This window comes from Triticum aestivum, chromosome 7B (assembly GCF_018294505.1).
Source record: "Triticum aestivum cultivar Chinese Spring chromosome 7B, IWGSC CS RefSeq v2.1, whole genome shotgun sequence".
Classification (NCBI taxonomy): domain Eukaryota; kingdom Viridiplantae; phylum Streptophyta; class Magnoliopsida; order Poales; family Poaceae; genus Triticum; species Triticum aestivum.
In genome coordinates, this window is record NC_057813.1 from 652,018,632 (window position 1) to 652,036,204 (window position 17,573).

The following is a 17,573-nucleotide window of genomic DNA, read 5'->3' on the forward strand; positions in this document are numbered from 1 at the left end:
CAAATTTGGAAACCTGAACAATATTTTAGAATGTGAACACTTTCTAAAAAACTTTAAAATGGGAAAATTTGTCCAGGTTTCAAAATCGTTCGTGTTTTGAGCAATTTGTTATTTTTCGCCAAAAAGTGTTCGCACTCTTAAGAATGTTCGGGGCATTAAAAATGGTTCAGGTTTTTTTAAAAAAAGTATGTTTTTTGAAAACTGTTCGTAACTCCAGAAATTGTTCAATTTTTTAAAACAATGTTGGAATTTAAAAAAAATTGGTTGTTAGAATATTCGGATTTCAAAACTGTTGGCAATTTTCACCACGCCTCAGGCTGGCCATAGTGGGGGAAAAAAGTCCAAAACAAACCCTGAACTTGTAGACGAAAACTAAATCAAACCCTGAACTTCAAATCCCTGAAATCAGCACACTAAACTATTTAATCCCGGTCTATTTAAACCTTGAGTGCGTTCCCAAACAGGGATCGTCGACGTGGCATGTTGAACCCGGGATGGTTGGCTGCGGCCAGACTGGGCCGGCCCATAAGGAAGGGGCGAAGCTTGTTTTTCTTTTTGCAACATTTTTTCGAACCGCGCTACGTAAAAAGTTGAAAAAGAAGTGCCCTGCGAATCGAACTTGCGACCTGACGCTCATCAAGTCTTCCTGCTAGCCACTTTAACAGACGGCTGTTGGTAGCGTAGGTGAAGCACGATAATATTTAAACACACGCAGCATGGAGGTTTGAAAACATTTTTTAAAGCATGAACTAAATTTTTGAAACCTGAACTAAATTTTAAAGTGAAAACAATTTTTTAAAGCATGACATTTTTAAAGATAAACATATTTTGAAAAAATGGGAACAAATTTGGAAACCTGAACAATATTTTAGAATGTGAACACTTTCTAAAAAACTTTAAAATGGGAAAATTTGTCCAGGTTTCAAAATCGTTCGTGTTTTGAGCAATTTGTTATTTTTCGCCAAAAAGTGTTCGCACTCTTAAGAATGTTCGGGGCATTAAAAATGGTTCAGGTTTTTTTTAAAAAAGTATGTTTTTTGAAAACTGTTCGTAACTCCAGAAATTGTTCAATTTTTTAAAACAATGTTGGAATTTAAAAAAAATTGGTTGTTAGAATATTCGGATTTCAAAACTGTTGGCAATTTTCACCACGCCTCAGGCTGGCCATAGTGGGGGAAAAAAGTCCAAAACAAACCCTGAACTTGTAGACGAAAACTAAATCAAACCCTGAACTTCAAATCCCTGAAATCAGCACACTAAACTATTTAATCCCGGTCTATTTTAAACCTTGAGTGCGTTCCCAAACAGGGATCGTCGACGTGGCATGTTGAACCCGGGATGGTTGGCTGCGGCCAGACTGGGCCGGCCCATAAGGAAGGGGCGAAGCTTGTTTTTCTTTTTGCAACATTTTTTCGAACCGCGCTACGTAAAAAGTTGAAAAAGAAGTGCCCTGCGAATCGAACTTGCGACCTGACGCTCGTCAAGTCTTCCTGCTAGCCACTTTAACAGACGGCTGTTGGTAGCGTAGGTGAAGCACGATAATATTTAAACACACGCAGCATGGAGGTTTGAAAACATTTTTTAAAGCATGAACTAAATTTTTGAAACCTGAACTAAATTTTAAAGTGAAAACAATTTTTTAAAGCATGACATTTTTAAAGATAAACATATTTTGAAAAAATGGGAACAAATTTGGAAACCTGAACAATATTTTAGAATGTGAACACTTTCTAAAAAACTTTAAAATGGGAAAATTTGTCCAGGTTTCAAAATCGTTCGTGTTTTGAGCAATTTGTTATTTTTCGCCAAAAAGTGTTCGCACTCTTAAGAATGTTCGGGGCATTAAAAATGGTTCAGGTTTTTTTTAAAAAAGTATGTTTTTTGAAAACTGTTCGTAACTCCAGAAATTGTTCAATTTTTTAAAACAATGTTGGAATTTAAAAAAAATTGGTTGTTAGAATATTCGGATTTCAAAACTGTTGGCAATTTTCACCACGCCTCAGGCTGGCCATAGTGGGGGAAAAAGTCCAAAACAAACCCTGAACTTGTAGACGAAAACTAAATCAAACCCTGAACTTCAAATCCCTGAAATCAGCACACTAAACTATTTAATCCCGGTCTATTTTAAACCTTGAGTGCGTTCCCAAACAGGGATCGTCGACGTGGCATGTTGAACCCGGGATGGTTGGCTGCGGCCAGACTGGGCCGGCCCATAAGGAAGGGGCGAAGCTTGTTTTTCTTTTTGCAACATTTTTTCGAACCGCGCTACGTAAAAAGTTGAAAAAGAAGTGCCCTGCGAATCGAACTTGCGACCTGACGCTCGTCAAGTCTTCCTGCTAGCCACTTTAACAGACGGCTGTTGGTAGCGTAGGTGAAGCACGATAATATTTAAACACACGCAGCATGGAGGTTTGAAAACATTTTTTAAAGCATGAACTAAATTTTTGAAACCTGAACTAAATTTTAAAGTGAAAACAATTTTTTAAAGCATGACATTTTTAAAGATAAACATATTTTGAAAAATGGGAACAAATTTGGAAACCTGAACAATATTTTAGAATGTGAACACTTTCTAAAAAACTTTAAAATGGGAAAATTTGTCCAGGTTTCAAAATCGTTCGTGTTTTGAGCAATTTGTTATTTTTCGCCAAAAAGTGTTCGCACTCTTAAGAATGTTCGGGGCATTAAAAATGGTTCAGGTTTTTTTTAAAAAAGTATGTTTTTTGAAAACTGTTCGTAACTCCAGAAATTGTTCAATTTTTTAAAACAATGTTGGAATTTAAAAAAAATTGGTTGTTAGAATATTCGGATTTCAAAACTGTTGGCAATTTTCACCACGCCTCAGGCTGGCCATAGTGGGGGAAAAAAGTCCAAAACAAACCCTGAACTTGTAGACGAAAACTAAATCAAACCCTGAACTTCAAATCCCTGAAATCAGCACACTAAACTATTTAATCCCGGTCTATTTTAAACCTTGAGTGCGTTCCCAAACAGGGATCGTCGACGTGGCATGTTGAACCCGGGATGGTTGGCTGCGGCCAGACTGGGCCGGCCCATAAGGAAGGGGCGAAGCTTGTTTTTCTTTTTGCAACATTTTTTCGAACCGCGCTACGTAAAAAGTTGAAAAAGAAGTGCCCTGCGAATCGAACTTGCGACCTGACGCTCGTCAAGTCTTCCTGCTAGCCACTTTAACAGACGGCTGTTGGTAGCGTAGGTGAAGCACGATAATATTTAAACACACGCAGCATGGAGGTTTGAAAACATTTTTTGTAATATTTCGAAACATTTCCTTGAAAATTGCCAACAGTTTTGAAATCCGAATATTCTAACAACCAATTTTTTTTAAATTCCAACATTGTTTTAAAAAATTGAACAATTTCTGGAGTTACGAACAGTTTTCAAAAAACATACATTTTTTTAAAAAAACCTGAACCATTTTTAACGCCCCGAACATTCTTAAGAGTGCGAACACTTTTTGGCGAAAAATAACAAATTGCTCAAAACACGAACGATTTTGAAACCTGGACAAATTTTCCCATTTTAAAGTTTTTTAGAAAGTGTTCACATTCTAAAATATTGTTCAGGTTTCCAAAATTGTTCCCATTTTTTCAAAATATGTTTATCTTTAAAAATGTCATGCTTTAAAAAATTGTTTTCACTTTAAAATTTAGTTCAGGTTTCAAAAATTGTTAGTGAATTGAAATTTTCGTTCACGTTTAAAAATGGTTCATGTAGAAAAAATATTCAGGGATTTAAAAAAGGTTCATGTTTGAAAATTTCATTGTGTGTTTTTTGAATCGCAATTCCAAAAATTGTTTAAAAAATTGCAAAACATGTTTGGAGCTGGAAAAACTCTTTGTTGCTTTTAAGAATATCCGAATTTAAAAAATGTTGATCATTTTCAAGAAAATGTTTAAAATTCTAAAATGTTTTCGAACCTCGATGCTATGTAGTCTGGTGAAATACATCCGCGCTTCACATTTGTCAGTTAAAGTTACCTGGTGGAGTGGCTACACGATGAGGTTAGCAGCGCAAGATCTAAAGTTTGAATCCCAGTGAGTATCGTTTTTTGCTATTTTAAAGTCGAAAAACACGTTTTGCATTTGGTGGGCCGGCCTAGTCGCCAACGATCCCGGTTCGACTCGCTCAAGGTTTAATATAGACCGGGATTACATAGTTCGGTGTGCTAATTTCAGGGATTTGAAGTTCAAGGTTCGGTTTAGCTTTCGTGTACAAGTTCAAGGTTTGTTTTGGACTTTTTTTTAGTGGGGGTAACATAAGTAGTATCATGCATTTGGACTCGCAAACATGTTTATGTGGCAGGCAATTAAAGAAATGGTTATAGTAACATAGATAGATATGTAACATAATAAATGTGATACTATTACGTATCATGCATGGCAATAAATGAGACCACCTATAATACTAATCTATAATACTATGCACTATAGAGGTAGTAACATAGACAAGTAACATATGCATGTTATTAGTCTAAGTTACTCCTCACTATGACCAGCCTCAGTTAAAACGCATGGGAATATGTACACGCGGAGGACGCATGGGGATGTGTACGGGCGGAGTAATTAAGCCACTGTTATATTCCCGAGCGTTGTTGATCTTTTCACGAGGTGCTTTTACGTAAGCTTTCCCGTTTCAAAAAAAAAAGTCAAAGTCAAACGTACGTCTTCACCTACAGCTTCCATCGGTTGCTTTTTAAAGACGTCCATCATCCATGCAAACATGCATTAAGAAAGTTGATTTGTATTGTACTACTAGCAGTGCAAACTTAATGACTAAGGGTACCTATTCGTAGGAAGAACATGATAATAGGATTCTAGGAAAAAAACATGAGAATAGAATTCCAGAGGAAAATTTTATATAGATGCATTCGGTTTGTGGGAAACGAGTATAGGAATTCCTTAGGAATACAACACATCCACTCTAACCTCATTTTTTGCGTAGGAACGAGGCAATGCAATTCCTAAGAATGGCAAGTGTCATCCTATAAAATTTCTTTACCAAGAGTGGAAAGCGAAAGTAAAAGGGATTTGTGAATCAAATTGAAATAAACTAAAACTTCATGTGCAAATTACCAAACAGAAAAAACATAAGGTGATGCTCCATATTGGTTGTCCCTTTTAATTATCTTGGTATGAAGTCTTGACACAAACAACCGTAGTTTACATATGTCTGCCACTAAGATGTATAGTCAGCAGAAACGAAAGCACAAACATGGCCAAAAAGAGTTCAACTACAAAACATTACTGGTACCATGTAAAACACAAAGTCGTAGTTATTAATGATATGCAAAGTAGATGCATATATCATGTGGAAAATTACCAGGTAGTCATGCTATGAAAGAATCTCCCTTTGATGGTCTTTAATCCTTTTCAGGACAACATGGCAAGGATAACATGCTCTTGTCAAGGTTCATCTTCAGTTGCACCCTTTGCTTGTCGATGCTCCTGAGTTGCACCGTGGGGCTCGGTGCACACATGCGTTAGGCTGCTTGCAAAGTTCTGGTATTGTGATCCTTGGGCGACACCCCACATCTACTAGTGTCTTTCCTGGCGATGGTCCTTCTGTCTGCTAGCTAGGCGTGTCTTGTCTTGGGTGCCCTTTTCTTTTTATCTCTCTCTTCTTTCTTTACCCTTGTTGTCACTTGTACGGTTTTCGGCCCGGCTTCCCTCATAAACAGGGCCAACTTGTTCAAGTTTTTTATCTGGTTTTCCTTATAAACTAGATCAGCAAAGCCTAAGGGATGACTCTTGGCTTGGCCACTTTTAAGCAATATATTCATGTGAGAGAACTCCCTCCCCCCCCCCCCCCCCCTCCTGCACGATGATTCCTCAAAAATATAAAAATATGATAGTTTTTTGTGAGGCACCTTCTGAAAGTTGAGTGAAATACGTGTGCATGGTTTATCTTTTGAGATCGATGAGCTTCGCTAAAGCTTTTTGTCGCCCTTTCCTCCATTTGCTTATTTTTCTCTTTTCTTTCCTCTATATTGCTTCTTCTCTCACAAAATTCCTTAATAAAACTAGGATAAATATTAAAACCTTAGCACAAACTTTCACATGTTTGAACTAGGCCATCTACGATTGTGGACATCTTGAAATTGACGGATGAGCTTCGGGAGATGGGAACACCAACATTCATCGATTGAGCATTTCCATTGTGATCAAACAAGCTTATTATGGAAATCCTAGTCACAAGTTCACCTACTTCGTGGCTTCTTCATCCCATTGTGTGCTCTCTTCCCATCAAGCTTTGGAGACGCCACCGTCGGTTTTGTGTACCATAATGTGTTCTATTATGAGCTTTTGACGGTATGCCCCGACCATATCTTCACGTGCGACTAGTACATTGCTGGTGTCGCATTCCACATGCACTCACACAAGGCACCAAAAAATTAAAAATGTCGATCTCGCCCAAGAATATGCATGATGATCGTTTATTAAACAAAAAAAGGTTTATTTCACAAAATTGAAAAGCTCCCAGGATGTACGGCAAAGTAAGCCCTCAAACGGGTCATGGTCGGAAGCCTGGCCGGGCTGCCTTTGAAGTTATTAGGCGAGATTCGGCTGTTCAATTAGGATAGTGTTTTATTATTTAAAATAACTCCAGGAATTGATTTTGGCTCACAACTACTCCAAATCAATTTCAAAAAGTTCCAAGGAAAATACAATAAATTGACATACTTATCTAAAGCCTAAGAGAATTATTTCCAAACCACACTAAATTTTTCAAAATAATTCCCTAAAAGTAATTCTTTAAATATTTTCAAATACCCAAATAATTATTATTTGGAAACTCATGTTATTCCCTCTCTGTTGGAAAATTCAAACAGGCTCTCAAAAGTAACAAGGTCAAAGCAAATCAATCCATTCTATTTAATTGGTTAACATTTCAAAGAATTAATTTTGTTGGGGGGTATTGCAGCTACTATTTTCCTACTTCGAATACATGTGTGTTTATCGCCATTGGAAATTGAGCTTTGAGATGTTGTAACTGAAGAGGACAGCAAAAACTATGGGGAACGCCGCCAGAACCACGGCTGCCAGTGGCAGCAGATCGCGTTGAAAACCATAGTAGTCTTTCACGAATGTTGCAACGGATTTGGTCTCTCCAAACACGACTATCATCCTGTCGTTGTAATCCCCGAACTATGTGGTGAAGAAGACATTGAGCGACCATGACATTGGGGAGATGTAGTAGAGCCATATCCACCATCTCGGTATTTGCTGCCATATGTTCATGAATCCTTTGTAAGCACCATCTTTTTTTATCTCTAATGGTAATCATATATGTATAAATGTGTGTGTGTGTGTGTGTGTGTCTATATATATATATATATATATATATATATATATATATATATATATATATATATATATATATATATATATATGGCTTCACTTACCGGAGCAGGCACGAGGAAGCCGGAGATGAGGTTTTGCAGGCCGTGGCACACAGATGTAAGTATGAATGCAAGTTGGATGTTAGGGGTGAGCGACACAATCATCATTCCCAGGTAGACGAAGTAGAGCAGCGTGCACGACATGGTGTACATGAACCAGAAGAATTTTGCTGCTGTCCACGCGTACCCGATCATCGGATATGCTATCAACATGAACATCACTACTTGAACCAGCACATAAGGTATCTCCATGGCAACCTAAATCCAAAGAGGTATAAGTCAATGTCTGCACATATATAGCAGTAGCATAATCTATCTGAAAAATATTCACGCGATGAATAGGACCTGTGCAAAAGGGTAGGCCCAAGGAGAGTACATCCCTGCAAACCTCTCCCTGTAAACAACGGAGCGCTCGATGGCGACAAATGGCATCACTGCCTGGCAAATGTTGGTGCCGGTGAACAGAGTGATTCCATACATGCACCCCAATATGGTGAAGAGGCCTCGCTGGTCGTTTCTACCCTCAAACAAAATAAGCAGCAGCTTCAATCATATATTGCCACATACATGTCCATAATAGATATATGCATAATTAAGCTTGTCTCTGGAAGCTGTGTTGTCATATTGATGAAAATCGAAGAAAGAAACAAAACAAGCAGCAGCATGATTTAAGATGTATGCATAATTTTCCGCAGAAAAAAGATATATGCATAACTAAGAGATGACTACATACATGTGGTTGATGTTGCCTCGCTGCCAAAACAATGCGCCGAAGAAAATGCAAAAGCCTAACATGGACGCCAGTCGCACCAGGTTGTAGGAAGGGCTTCTCCAATACGACAAGTATTGCTTCCAGAGACATGCTTTGAATTGCTCCCGAAACTTCTGTGGAAACTTTGTTGGGAAATGGAGGTCACTCGTGCCTGGAACTGGTACGCTCAAGCGCTTTACCAGCATGTCTTTATCCCTTTGAGCACCAAATTTACATATTGGTTAGCACAAATATTATGTTAGGATTAGTTTGAAGGCTGAATGAGATCTCTGTTAAGCATGGTATGTGAGCCATGCTTATGTTCTGTTCTTATCAAAATTGTTTTGTTTTTCTTAGATATTGTGGAAGGTCTGAGACGCAATTTTAATATGTATAATCTATCGTGCAGTGATTATAATTCAGCTGTTAAGGCACTATTGCTAACTGAGTCGGTTCGTTGAAACTTACTTGCACATTGACGATGCCCTATACATTTGTACAAAATCTGCTCCCACTTGAGCTTCCATAGATGTAGAAGTAACTTCTAGCATCCATGTTGATGGGTTGTAGTTGTCCTTGATCCTAGGTATCTCATGTATTGCCTAGAAGAATAAAAAAAATCACCAGTTTGTAGCAAAACAATTGGGGAGAAAAGTCAGGCGGTGGACTGGTGGTGAACTACGTATAGCCTTCTCTGATCAAAACAGACTACAACTGTGATTAATATAGCTCATCCCCTTCAGTGGTATGTAGAATGTGAATCACGAGGCTAAATATGGGTTCACAATAATACATAACTTCATGAATTTTCTGTGCAAAAAACATAAATTTTGAAAATAGAGAAAAATATGAAAACCAAATCTTGTTACGTTTGTTTACTATAAATGGTATGTTTAATTAAACTGGCCTATATCATATACAAGTGGATGATATACAATTACAAAGCAGTTAAAATTCCTAATTACCTGGAAATATTGGATGACCTCACAAGAATGGTGTCCAACTGGCCCAGCATAGATCAACTCTCCACCTCTTCTCATGAGCATCAACTACATTTATATAACAACATAATTAGTAAATATGGTACTTCACTTCCAAATGAATTATTTTGGTTGAGGAATTTCTGATTAATAATGTATGGAAAATTATATGGAACTAGGGTTTACAGTTTAGTTGAATACTTATTAATGAACTTGAATACTTATTAATGAAATCTATGCAGCTGTTACCATATGCATCTACTTAAATTGCACTGCTAAACCCAACCAAGTGTTGTAGATATTTTTATCTATTCTCCAACTAATCTGGGAATTTCCTAACCCATGAAACGAATATGTCAGCACATTTTAACACCATCTTTGTTAATGATACAACAGAACAGAGGTTCCATGCCAATCATAGCGAAAATTCAGAAAATTACATTGTTAACTTCTCGAAAAATTAGTTGAGGCAGACTCTGTCTTGGACTTAATTTGGGTTCTTTCATTTCTGGTGGATAAAGTGATGATTCTCTATCTGAGGTGGCATACAATTTGTTCCATGTCTGATGGTTAATTGTATGACCTGGCTTCAAAATTTCAGGATATGGTAGCACCATTTTAATTCATTTTTATGAAATCAAAACTTTTTTGACATACTTATCCAATATAATAAATTTGCAAATCTATATTAGATTTTTACACCTTAAAATTTATTACTTAATACACTATGTCTTGGTACCTAGAGAGAGTCATGGAGAAGGTCAGAAGGCTATATATATGTCAAGTAATTACCTCATCAAATGCCTCAAATATATCGATACTTGGTTGGTGAATGGTGCACACGACTGTTCGACCCGTGTCTGCAACATTCTTGACTGCACGCATGACAATAGCAGCTGCCCTTGCATCCAAGCCTGATGTTGGCTCATCCATGAATATGATTGAAGGGTTAGACACAAGCTCGACTGCTATAGTGAGTCGTTTCCGTTGCTCTGTCGACAATCCATTTACCGCTGGTATTCCAACCAAAGAATCTCTTATTTCATCCAACTCAATTTTTTCAAGAACTTCATTGACAAATTCCTGCAAGGGTAAGGAATACAGATGAGCTCAGAGTTTCACATCTCAATTGTTTCTGGTGGCTAGGCTGCTAGTATGCAAACCATGTACACTATTCCTCTGTCCCAAATTATAAGAAGTTTTGCTAGGCTACCAAAATGTCTTATAATTTGGGATGGAGGCAGTACTTTCTTTCCATATATACTTGCATATTTGTAGCTTATGTTTCGTTGCAGAATCAAATATAACTCACATTTCTTGCTTTTGAATCAGTTTCTAGTGGAAGGCGCAACCAAGCGAAATATGCAACTGATTCACCTACTGTGATTTGTGGGGAATGAACATCAGTCTATTCACAGTAGCCTGATATCCTAGCAAAAGTTTCCTGAATTTTAGGATAACCCCCTATTCTTATTTCCCCTTCAATAACACCTCCTGTTTTCCTTCCAGCAAGAACATCAAGGAGAGTTGTTTTCCCCGCTCCAGTAACCCCCATGAGTGCCGAGAGAACCCCCGGCTGAAATGCTCCTGTGATATTATGGAGTAGTTGCAGTTTTCTTTCCATGAAACCATGCTCCCTCATTTCCTGCAATGAGGAAATACTTAGTTATTGTTTATCAGCCCTTGCTATGGCTATAATTAAGCTCTCTGGTCATGTGTTCATAGATGTTCGAGCTACATGAGTATTACCGCGGGGGTGTCTACGTAGTAGTTGACATCCTGGAAAGATATTGCAAGGGGTGTGAAAGGCAATACCATCCTCCCTGCACAAGATTTCATATTGATAAGTCAAATCTTGATTATATTCCATCAATAGTATGAGTTGTGCTTAGTTGCATCGTTTAAAATTCAACTACCAGTGGTATTGGGTATCAATGAAGTTTCTGCATGTAACTTAGGCCTCACATTTTCGGCATCCTTATCTTGGTTTCTTCCACCAAGTGCGGTAATCTTATTGCAAGAGATAATAGCACGAGAAGATGCTGGAACCGAGAGGCTCAGAGAAGATTAGAACAGATGGCATATCTAACAAGAGTAAACAACATGTTCTTCTGAATTGAATTATTTTTCTTCCATTTCTGATGTTATGTTTTCTCCAGAATATGCTTGACTAAGTTTACATTCATGTTATACTGCTAGAAAGAAAGTAAAGTATTTGACTTATTTAGCTAATTAGCTTAATGGAATTTAAGCCATGTCACACTTATGATTTTTAACGTCAAGCCAATGGCAAAGCCTACATTGAACAACAAAGTAAACCCAATCAATGCTCCAACTGAGATCCAGTAGAAGTAGCTGGAGAAGTCTAGACCTTGATCCATTAGTATCCTCCTTCCGAGTGTTACGCCAGATATTATGATCTATCAACAAAGGAACTTTAGTATCGTTTGGGATTGCATTTTTAACAAATAACTCATTGTTGGTATGCCAAAGTGTACCTCTGACCATCTGGGTGCCAAAAACTCATTTCCAGTCAAGCCTATCTCCGCGTAAGACAATGGAGATACCCAAAATACCCATTTTAGCCCATTAGGCAGAAATGCTGTAGCAATATGGGACTGAAATTGTTAGTGGTGCTTGTTTAATACTAGTTGAGTACGACACACGTTTGCAAGAAATTAGGACACGTCACTTATTAGCAATATGAAGCTTATGAAAATAGGGGAGTGTCTTACAACGAGGAATTAAGAAACCCCCAAATAAAAGGGTGAATAGAAATGCCAGAGTACCACCAACAGAACCAGCCACCATTGTTTGACAGTATGTGGCAACACAACGGAACATTGATAATGTTACTGTGTGCATCAGGAAGAGGATGAGGAGCTGATAGAAAAACCTGAACATAAGAATCGTGGGTCTTAACACAAAGTCAGAATTGCATCTGAAACCTAGGTTTTGTGGAAATAGTCAAGTCCCAATAATCAAAGAGAAGCAAAGATAGTGTTAGGTAAGTAAATTTTATGTTTGACTTCAGAACACGCAGATCACTGCAAAACCAATATAAACAATGATTTATACTTTGTACTCGGAATGGGACAAAGCAAGTTTTTTTTCACTTGGTGATTATACTCCACATCTGAATTACTCGAAATGGCACAATAGTGATATATAATTCCTGAATGATGATAGGAAATGTTGTTGTAGTTGAATTAGTGCTTCTTTACCACCAACTAATTAGTTTCTACTCCCTCCGTTCCTAAATATAAGTCTTTGGAGAGATTTCACTATGAATCACATACGGTGCAAAATGAGTGAATCTACACTCTAAAATGCATCTATATACATCCGTATATGGCCCACAGTGGAATCTCTACAAAGACTTACATTTAGGAACGGAGGGAGTACAGCAGAATTATGACTTTACCTGGATGCTTCTGGGGTATAGCCAATCAAGTAGTAGGATATCGATGTCAAAGCTACCGACCCAACTAAAGAGAATGGAATCTTTAGGATAAAAGATGGTATCGCATAAGCCCATGCAGGATAGAAGTAGTTGTCTCTATGTTTGTAGAAGACCGGCAGTCTTTCAATTGTCATGGCCAGGTCAGGGAATCCATTCACTATCAGCAGCAGGAGCGCATAGAAGAGTGAACCCATATAATAGTTAGCATGAGTTCTGTCAACACCCATACGTGTCCGCAGAAATACCGTCCCAGTAATAAGACCAAATAGCCCAAGCTGCAGCGGAAATATGTAGTATGCTAGTTAACACACGGGAACTTTATCACACCACTTTGCTTGTAGTTTCTGCTATATTTCTATGTGGAACTAATACTAAGCATAAAGCGTGTAATTTGAGGATTGTGCATACAGACTAGAACTCGGTTTACAGTCATAAACAGCTAGCATGTGACATTCGTGATAACATTGTAAAACAACTAAACTAGCTAGCCACGAATCTCCATGCATCAATCACAAAAAAAATTGATAGCTTCGACTTGCTTACCTGGGTGGCTTTTGTTATGTGGATGAAGGCATTCCTCTTCATAAGAAGTAGCTCGCGTGCAAAACATGCCTTGAGGAGATCCCACTTGGATAATGAGTAGATACTGAAGGACAGGGCATTCTTATGTCCTTTTGATTTGTCATGCGGCTTTGAAAGCTCCTCGGCAAGATTCCGACCATGTTGAGATGATTTGAACTTATCACAGAATTGGTCAACTGTAACAAAATTATATCTTTCTTCAGTGCGGCTCCAGTACTGTTGTTGATCTTTTCTTGACAAGACCTATGTATACATAAGTTTTTAAGAGTGGAAGTCTATGATGGTAAGAAAGAGTACAAATAAGCAAGGCAAATTCAGGTTATCATAATCTATACCCATTTACTTCCTATTAACAATGTCTACTTTCATTAAACTGTAGTTGTAACTCTTACAGTTGAAACTTGAAACATGTCTGTACAAGAGAATTGCAATATAAGAAAATCGGAGTATGTAAATTAGTATTTTGCTAAATACCTCTTGAAGGAAGTTGGCGCTTCCTTTTCTTTGGGGACACTTAAAGCCACATGATTCAAAGAAACTCATAATGCAGCTCTTAGGGCCATGGTATACGATTTGTCCTTCAGCCATCAAGATAATATCGTCAAAAAGTTCGTAGGTCTCTGGTGCTGGTTGAAGGAGTGAGACGAGTATGGTAAACTCTGATATATGAGCTAGTTGTTGGAGGCAAGAAACAACTTGGAAGGTGGTAGAACTGTCCAGCCCAGTTGATATTTCATCCATGAAGAGCACTTTTGATGGTCCTACTATCATCTCTCCTGCTTGGAAGATATTTTTTACAAGTGAAAAAAATTAAGCATTCAGTATTGAACTAATTGATTTTATTTATCTTATACACACCAACAAAGTACGGATTAAACTGAATATATCACATTACTAGCTACTTCCTCCGTTCCTAAATATTTGTCTTTCTAGACATTTCAAATGGACTACAATATACGGATGTATGTAGACATATTTTAGAGTGTAGATTATGCTTCGTATGTAGTCATTTGTTGAAATCTTTAGAAAGACAAATATTTGGGAATGGAGGGAGTACATTCTAAAACAGTGGAGAAAATCGTACTAAGTTGATTCATCTATCAGAATGGCTTGCGCGCTTTCATCACAACAGAAATTTATGGTTTGTTGTGACAAGACTTTCATATCGGTTCATGGTAATAACCAAGTACAGGAAATATTGACGAAATCAATTAGCCACCAAAAATGAGGTGTGTACCTTCCAATATGCACTTACTGAATTTTAGTGAATGAATTGCGCAGTTATTTACTTATTTATCTTGCAAAAATATTATTTACAAGATTATATAGCTGAGATGATAAAACCATCCTGAAGATGTCATATGTATGAATTCACCTGTGGTTAGTCTTTTCTTCTCACCGCCAGAAATACCTCTTCTCATGGCATCTCCGACTAGTACATCAGCACATGTGTCAAGTCCCATTATCTGTGAGGCGAGAATAGATTATGCATAGGCAAAACATTGTACTCTGGAACCAGTGTGTATTCTTCTTTGAACATTATTTACCTTCATAATGTAGTCTGTTTGCATGCTTCTTTCCAAACCTTCCACACATATTGCCTATAAAAAAGTGCATACCAGTTGTAACTGTATATTTGGTTATATGAATTTTTATCTTAGAATCAATAGGAAAGAATCCCACTGAAAAATAATGTTAGCACTTGGCAGAAAGGTTGGCGTTTCCAGTTTTGATTCAATATTATCGGAGAAAGGGTTTCCATCAGCACACACCTTCATGTAAGTATCTATGTCGGGGTCAGGGGTGATCCCGGCCTCCTTCTCCCTTCTAATGACCTCCTTCATGATTTCTATTTTGTACAAGAAAGGCTTTCAATCAGCACACACCTTCATGTAAGTGTCTATGTTCATTTGATAGAATGAGTAAATGATATTTCATTCATGTCAATGTCCTCATGACTTTTGGGCATTTGGTTCGATTACTAGTTAGCAGCCTGATGTCCCACCAAAACTCTATGTCAACCAGGTCCCAAAACAAAACAAAAAATGGTCAGTTATTATATTTCAACAAATCAAGGTCCTTATGACTTTTGGGGATTTGCTTCGATTAGTTAGTGGCCCTGATGTCCCACCAAAACCTATATTTTAACCAGGTCCCAAAAGAAGACAAAAAATGGTTACCTGCTCTGCTGCCAACGCCCTGAAATCTTGCAGAGAAGTCGAGCGTCTCCCTGACAGTCATCTTAGGGACATGAAGATCATACTGGCCGATGTAAGCCGCCGTCTTCTCGGGGACAAAATCTTTCAGCTTGACACCATTGTATTCAATTTCTGCTGACACCTTGAGATTTTTGTTGAGCTTTCCGGCAAGTGCTAGCAAAAGGGTGGTTTTGCCACAGCCCGGGGGTCCAAGGAGAAGGGTCATCCTGCATGCATTGCAGAAACACAGATTGGGTTTGCATCCATCATTTGCATATATACTCCCTCCGTCCGAAAATACTTGTCATCAAAATAGATAAAAGAGGATGTATCTAGATGTATTTTAGTTCTAGATACATCTCTTTTTATTCATTTTGATGACAAGTATTTTCGGACGGAGGGAGTACTCAATTACTGATGATGAGAAAGGAAGGAAGGAAGGAAGGAAGGAAGGAAAGAGGGGTCAGTACACGTATAGCAGGAGGAACCTTGATTATACCTGGAAGGTTTTAGGATGCCGGTGACATCTTTGAGGATGTGGATCCTTTCTCGGCCACGGTTGAGCCCCAGCATGGTGGTGAGCAGCTGCGGATCGCAATGGCGGCATTTGAGCGAACAGGCGGCGAGTGGAACAGTAGGAGTACGTACGGAAGAGAAGTAAAAACGAACGGAGTTACGTACGGAGAGGCCGGAGACGGCGGAGTTGAGGAGCGTGGGGAGCGGCTTGCCGCGGACGAGCTGGCACTCGGCCTCCACGCGCACGCCCCGCCACCGCACCTCCACCGTCGGCTGCCGCACGCCCACCCTGTCCATCCTGCGGCGCTGGCGCCGCAGCAGCCGGAGGTTGTCCCCGTGGACGTTGTCGGCGACGAGGGCGTGCACCAGCCCCCGCCGACCGGCCGCCCTGAGCCGCCGCACCGGCTCCGAATGGAGAGGGAGCGCCTCCTCCTCCTCCTCCTCCTCTGAACCATCACCTATAACCTCTTCTTGCTCCTCGCCTATCATCTCCACCTCGCTCATCGCCTACCAGTAGCTAGTCCTACCTAAGCTCAGTTTCCTCCCTCCCTCCCACCATTGCACAATTGTTGTACTATTAATAGTTGGTTTGATGAACCAGTCTCAGTCTGACTCTGAACGTACGCAAGCGGGTGCTAACGACGTTGATACTTTGAAATTGACCTACGTATCATGTGCTTGCTTGTCAAAAACTAAGTTAAAATCACGGTCCATGGCAGCTAGCGACCAGCTACTCAGCTTGACTGACTGAGTGAGTAGTAGAAGAAGAACTCATTCCAGGCTGGCGGCCAGGGCAAGTGTTCATATGGATGGATGAATATGAAATTAGGAAACTCTAGCTGGAGTCACGTGCGTGCATGCGTCCGTCCTCGAGTCTCTTGGAATACGTGGTATGTACAGAGAATGTAGACTTGACTTCAAGTAGGCCATCCACTTGGTTTTGAATGGGGACTATCTATGTATCTGTATCTGTAAACCCGCAATAAAACCCGCTTTGTGTGCAAGCCGCGGCCCTAGTTTTGTCGTTGAGCTGAGTTGTTTGATGCGTACGTGCACTATACATTTTAAACTGCGCAAAAGTTAACGGATGAACTGCCCAATTACCCATCCCTAATTATGGGTAAATTATTTCAAGTTCATTGTTAATGGGTTGTTTCTTACATGTATTGGTTCTGATTTATTAGTCTACCAAATCAATTGTTAGATGGTTTTGTTTTTTGTGAGATTCCCTAGCACAATTCTCTTTTTTTATCATGTTGATTACTTTTCATATGTACTATAATCAATAACTAGTCATCAACCCGTGCAAATGGGCTTGGAATTACTCTTCTTTAACTTTATTATTCCGATTGAGTACTTTTCATATATTATAATAATTAGTCATCAATCTGTGCGGCTGCACGAGCTAGGAATTACTCTTCTTTAACTTTATTGTCCCATTGAGTACTTTTTATATATAACAACTATAGTCATTAACCGGTGCAGCTGCACGAGTTAAGAATTACTCTTCTTTAACTTACTAGCACAACCCGTGCGTTGCAACGTGATATAAATATTCTAGTACGTTAACTTGTGATTTACCTGTTCATATTTATGTGACTGTTACAAATTATACCCACGATTTATTTTATATTTTGATGAGAAGTTTGGTGAGTAAACTAAA

The 17,573-nt window shown here is 38.8% G+C and overlaps 1 pseudogene; it reads right to left on the bottom strand.

The window, feature by feature from the left end:
- Positions 1-6,542: 6,542 nt before the first annotated feature.
- LOC123162995 (ABC transporter G family member 41-like) lies at positions 6,543-16,448 on the bottom strand (annotated as a pseudogene).
- Between the last annotated feature and the right edge of the window lie 1,125 nt (positions 16,449-17,573).